This window comes from Otolemur garnettii, unplaced genomic scaffold (assembly GCF_000181295.1).
Source record: "Otolemur garnettii isolate 467f Iridium unplaced genomic scaffold, OtoGar3 scaffold00233, whole genome shotgun sequence".
Lineage (NCBI taxonomy): Eukaryota > Metazoa > Chordata > Mammalia > Primates > Galagidae > Otolemur > Otolemur garnettii.
Genome location: NW_003852628.1, coordinates 1,687,210 through 1,693,772, shown reverse-complemented (window position 1 = coordinate 1,693,772; position 6,563 = coordinate 1,687,210).

The following is a 6,563-nucleotide window of genomic DNA, read 5'->3' as shown; positions in this document are numbered from 1 at the left end:
CCAGGGCTGGATTCGAACCCACCACCTTAGGTGTATGTGGCTGGTGCCTTAGCCACTTGAGCCACAGGCGGGGAGCCCTGTTGTCCTATTTAAATCACTCATGTTGGGTATCTGTAAACACACCTCTCTCTGGCCCACAGGCTAACAGGGTCTGGCTCTGTCACCTTGACTAGAGTACAGTGGTGTTATCATAGCTCCCTGCAACCTCAAACTCCTGGGCTCTAGAGATTGTCCTGTCTCAGCCTCCTGAGCACCTGGGACAAGTGTACACCACCACTTCCAGCTAATTTTTCTACTTTTTGTAGAGATGAGCTCTCACTCTAACTCAGGCTGGTCTCAAACTACTGAGTTCAAGCAATTTTCCCACCTTGGCCTCCTAGAATGCGAGCATTATAGGCGTGAGCCACCAAAACTGGCCAAGACATCTTTTTTTTTTTTTTGAGACAGAGTCTCACTTTGTCACCCCTGGTAGAGTGCCATGGCATCATAGCTCACAGCAACTTCAAACTTTTGGGCTCAAGCAGTTCTCTTGCCTCAGCCTTCCAAGTAGCTGGGGTTACAGACACCCATCACAACACCCGGCTATTTTTAGAGACAGGGTCTTGCACTTGCTCAGACTGGTCTGAAACCTGTAAGCTCAGGCAATCCACCTGCCTCAGCTTCCCAGAATGCTAGGATTACAGGCATGAGCCACTGTGCCTGGCCCAAGACATCTTAACCAGAAAAAGAGAGCAACCCTAATAGGAAAACTAGGCAAAGGATATGAACAGGCAACTTAGAGAAGAATGAACCCAAAGGCCAATAAGGGGATGCGCAGTTGTGCAAACTCATGCATCATCAGATGCATGTAGATTCAAACAATTAGATGTCATTTTACACTATGAGTCTGATAAAAACTAAGAAGTCCAGCTTCTCAAATCAAGTATTGCCCATATGTATCTTTCAATAATTACGATAGTTGCCCTTGAGTGACTGTCCAGAGAAATTCTCTCTGGACCTGAGGGAGAATGAATGGGGACGTTTGCTGCAGCAGCATTTCTAGGGCAGGAGCTAGAGGCAGCCTGTGTGCCCACCCCCAGGGGGCCTCTGTTTGGGTGGCCAAACAGAGGTGGTGCCCCTCGAAGATTTCTGCACAGATGTCAGGAGCCATGGACCAAGTGTGCCTACAGGGAGGGGAGTTACACCAGTGAAACAGAGAAAAAGGAAACATAAGATCCAAAGCTAAGTGTATAAATTATAAGTCATGGACATAAAACAATGGTCTTCATGTGCAAGAGCAAAAGAAGAGATCCATTTATATGTTAGAATGGCTATTGGTGAGGAGAGAGGGGAAGGAAGGGAAAAATAACAGGAGAGGGCTTTGGGAGAAATAAAGGCCTTAAAGGCTGTGCTGAGGCTTTGTTCTTTAAGCAAAGGGCACCCTACTTTGTTTTGGATTGGGGGCTGGTCACAGGTATTTGAGAGAAAAATTATCCAGGTGACTATGACACATAGCTGGAACTAAGAACAGGAGAATGGACATGGTGGGGGGGCACCCAGCTGTCAGTTTGTGTGCCACAGTAAGTCATTCATGCCTGCCTCCTACAAATACACCACCTCTTAGCAGGAAGCCCCATTTCACAGATGCAAAGACTGAGGCCCACAGAGGGAAAGGGCTTTGCCTAGGGTCACACAACCTAGGCAGGCCAGGCTAAAAGTTTAAGGTCCCTCATCAGCCTTCCATGCTCCAGGTCTCAGGCTGGGTGTGAAGCTACCAGTGAGCATGGCAGATCCCACCTGATTCCTTGGCCTGGTCCAGGAGTCTCAGACTTAGTTGCCCCTGTGGTTAGGCAGGCAACATCAGTGTTGGAAGCAGATGAGTACTGCTGTGCAGTGGGGCACACTTAAAGGACAGTTGGTTCTCACATTACCGAGACCTTGAGGGAGTTTGGCCTTATGTTGCCAAGTGTTTTGATTTTTCATGAGAAGCCCCTATTTTCCTGTGAAAGCTCTTGAATTTTAAAGGAAGACAACTCATTCAAAACATTTAACACTACCGTGTGGCCCAAGCAAAATCAAGATAATACTGTCAAAATCTTATTGTGTTCCAGGGGCTTTGCAAAGCTCCTAATTTTACCCCATTTAATCTGTAGTGGGTTAAATGTTGGGCCCGCCTGGCCCCTGGAACATATGTCCATGGGGAACCTGTGAGTGTGACCTTATTTAGAAAAAGGGTCTTCGTGGATGTGATTAAGCTAAGGATCTCAAGATCCCCCTGCCTTATCTGGGTGGGCCCTAGCACCAGTGAAAAAAATGCAGAGGCAGATTTGAGGCACATGGGAGACCAGGCAAAGACGTGAGGATGATGCAGCTGGAAGTCCAGAAACGCGAGGAGCCTTCCAGAAAAAGCTGGAAGGAGAAAGGAGGATCTACCACCCTAAAGGCTTCCAAGGGAGCTGTCCTGCTCTCACCTTGATTTCAGATTTCCCCTTCTAGAACTGTGAGGGACTAAATCACTGCTGTTTTAAGCCACCGTGTTTGTGGTAATTTGTCACGGCAACCCTGGTAAAGAAATACACCCCTCCTTTGAGGAAGTACTATACCTTCCTGGTCTCATTTCACAGATGAGAGACTGAGGGACAAAGATGTCAACCCGAGGTCACCCAGCAAGAAAGTGGTAGAGGCAGGATTTAGATCCTGGCGTCTGGCCTGCGAGTTCCTGCACTAATCACCATATCACGCTGAAGTATTGGCCTGGGTCCCCCTTTACTGCACCCCCGGAGGGACCACAGGTGTGAATAAAAGTGTCAACCTCTGTCTCCCCCAGGCAACCAGGCCTCAGGAAGCAGACTCAGGAAGGGCAAGTCTAAGGAGAAGTCCTGGGGTTGAACCATGTTGGCCAGAAGCAGGAGATGGGGCAGCTGGCAGAGTCCTGGGCTGTGCTTTCAAGAGATGGGGACAGTTCAGACCCTTTACCCAGAAGACTAAATGCATCTGCAGAAGTTTGGGAACTCCTGGGTTATACAGAATCAAGCTCACTCCTCCTTCCTTCCTCCTCCTCCCTATGCTTTTATCTTTCTTTCTTTCTTTTTTTGCAGTTTTTGGCCGGGACTGGGTTTGAACCCCCCACCTCCAGCATATGGGGCCGGTGCCCTACTCCTTTCTTATCTTAGGCGCCACCCATCTCTTTCTTATCTCTCTCCCTCCCTCCTTCATTCTACTGTCTAATCTTGTTTGTTATTTGAACAGGTAGCCTCAGTGAATGGTATAAAATGTAAAAGGCTCCAAAGGGGATAAGTGGAAAAGTCAGCCCCACTCCATCCCTCCCTTTTTAGAACATTTTGCTTGCTCTCCCCTCCTTCTCCAGCATCTTAACCACCCCCCTACCCCACCCCCAAAACACACACGGGTAGCCACAGATACAGATGTCTGTGCCTCCTTCCAGAACTGTATACACGTGCCTGGAAATCCCCACATGCGTGTACAGATGCATGTTTCACTTTGCTCAGATATTAACAAAACGCGCACATCCTCAGCATCTTGCTTTATCCTGCCTACCAGCGTCTATCTTGGTGGTTGCTCCCTGCAGGTACATAAAAAGCAACCTCACTCCTGTTAATGGCTGAGTCGTATTCCTAAGCAGACGAATCACAACTCAGGGAAACAGCCCCTGTAGATGCATGTTAAGGGTACTTGCGGTTTGCTGTTTTGCTGTTCTAAACAGCACCGCCCAGACATCTCGCAGGTGCTTACAACTGGCATGGGGCGGGTATATCTGAGGTACCTATGTTTCCCCTGCTCCCTCAAGGAGCCCTAGGTCATGCCTTCTGGGTGTTTCTGACCCTCTCTGGACCCTTGCCTGACTTGCTCAATCCCACCCATGTCTCTACGTCTCTTTCTCCTTCTGTCTCTAAGGCTCAGCTTCTGTCTCTCTTATCTGTTTTCTCTGCTCACCTCTCTACTCTCTGTCTTTGAGTCCCTCCCTCTCTCTCCCCCCCCCTTTCTGCCCCACCTCTTGCTTGCCTTTCTGTCGCCCCCTTCAGAGAGAAGCTGGCTCACCACCCCTTCTCCTCACAAACCTCTGTGGTGGCTCCTATCTGGGGCAAGCAGCATCCAACCCAGCCTACCTTTCACCTACCCGTCCCCTCCTTTCCCACTTTCCCACGCACTGCAGCCCTGGTGGGGGAACCTAGCACCTGCTCCCCCCAGCCCCAGGTGTCCCCGCTGCAGGACACCCACCCTTCTCTATCAGCAGCCTTGGGTGCTGAGATGGACCAGCTCCCGCCAGTGATACAGGTTTTGCAGAAGGAGCTATGGGAGCAGGTTGGATGTGGTTCCTCAGCTGTACAGAGCCTCCTTCTGCCAGGGGGCCTGGCCTTCTTGCCCTCCCTGCCCAGCAAGCAGAGCAACAGCTGGTGTCAGCCCTGAGCTGGGGCCAAACAATAAACAGATCTGCCCAAGGCTCTGCCCCAGTGAGACTGACATTCTGGCAGAGTGAGACAGCTCATGACCGAGGGGACCCATTCCACACACTCAGATGGATTTGCAAATCATACGAAGTGCAAGGAAGAAAGAACAGGGTGTGGCCACGGAGAATAGCAGGGTGAGAGACTTACCTGGCCCAGGGAAGGCCCAGGTTACTTTCTGTGAACAATCAGGTATGCAACCATCGGGATATATTGTTGGGGAGAAGAAAGCTAGATGGGCGTACGCATTGGGGGGAGGTGATGTCTGAGTAGAGATGAAGGCAGCCTCAAGAGGGGCAGCACATGCAAAGGCCCTGAGGTGGGAAGGAAGTTGGAGGCCCAAGGACCAGCAAAAATATGGGAAGAGTGTGGTGTGGGCCACCTCAAGCAGGACTCAGAGCAAAGCAAGGCTAACTCCTGGGGGACACTAAGGTTCAGAGAAGCAAAATCCTTTGCCAAGGACATGCCGGATAAGGTTGGGACTGTTAATCCTGGCAACCTTATACTCTCAACCATTAGGACAATGGCTCTTGATGTGGGTCTCCACTCAGTGGCTTCAGCATCACCTGGAGATTATTAGAAATGACATTCTCACCCCTACTCCCAACTACTAAATCAAAAATTAAGGGGCCAAGATTTGTGGATTCCAGTAATCTGTGTTTGACAAGGCCCGCAGAAAACTATGATACCCACTCAAAAGTGACAGTCACTGAGCTAGATTCTCCTGGTATGTCCCTGTCCTCAGAAGGGTCCCTGTTTGTAGTATGTTGTTCAGTGGCCCCTCACAAAGATATGTTTATATCTTAATCCTCAGAACCTGAGAATGCTGCTTTATTTGGAAAAAGGGTCTTTGCAAATATGATTAAGTTAGGGACACTGCAATGAGATCATCCCAAATTATCTGGATAGACCCTGAATTCAATGCCAAGTATCTCTGGAATAGTGAGGGAGACCCACAATCCCTGGCACCACTTTGCACTGACAGCAGAGACTGAACCCATCCAGGCTTCCCTGGCCTGCCACTGGTTCCATCCTGTCTTCTTCCTCAGAGCACCACATCATCTTATGAGCAGGATCTGGGGCTGCTGGGATGTTAAGAGAGGGGTGGGGTGGTGTTGAAACCAATTCACAAGTGACTTTAGAAACTGGGCTGAAAACTAGAACCCGATCTGAGATTTCTTAGGAGGCAAGCAGCCTTTTCAGGAGAGGGAGCCTTGGTCAGGTGACTGGAAAGGTTCACCCCTAGAGTCAAGTGCTATCACATGGAGCTTGACCCTAATCCGAGCCATCCTCCCTGGGGACATTCATCCAGCTAAAAGCACAGACCCTGGGGCCAGACTGCTGGGCTTCAAATTCTAGCTCTGTCATTTCCAGGCTGTGTGACTTTAGGCAAGTCACTTAACCTCTCTGTGCCTCACTTTCTGCACCTGTAGAGTGGATTTAATAACAATACCTACCTTTAAGGCACACAGTAAGGGCTCCGTAATTGCTATTGTCACTGTTGTTTTAATTATCTTATCAGTTCCTTGGCTGTTGACATGATGATGCTTCCCAGATTTGCTGGGTTATAGGGTGAGAGTATGATCAGTTTTACAAGAAATTGCCAAATCTTTTTCCAAAGTGGTCACACTCTTGCTCATGTTTTAAATGTTTCATAATATATGAGCTGTGGCTTTTGGGAAGAGGCACTGTGTGGGTCCTCAGGACTTGGCCCGTTTGGAAAACAGGCTGTCAGAGGCTGAGTCCTCACAAGGGCCTTTACTGCTCTGGTGGAGAGAGAAGAGGTTTGGGATCTAAAGTTAAAATCCAGGCTGAGTGTGGTGGCTTACACCTGTAATCCTAGCACTCTGGGAGGCTGAGGGGGATGGATTGCTTGAGCTCCAGACCAGCCTGAGCAACAGTGAAAGACCCTATCTCTACTAAAAACAGAAAAACTAGCCAAGCATGGTGGTGGGCACCTGTAGTCTCAGCTACTTGAGAGGCTAAGGTAAGAGGATTGTTTGAGCCCAGGAGTTTGAGGTTACTGTGAGGTATGATGATACCACAGCACTCTACCCAGGGTGACAGAGTAAGACTCTATCTCAAAATAAAATAAAGTTTTTTTGTTTTTTTTTTTTT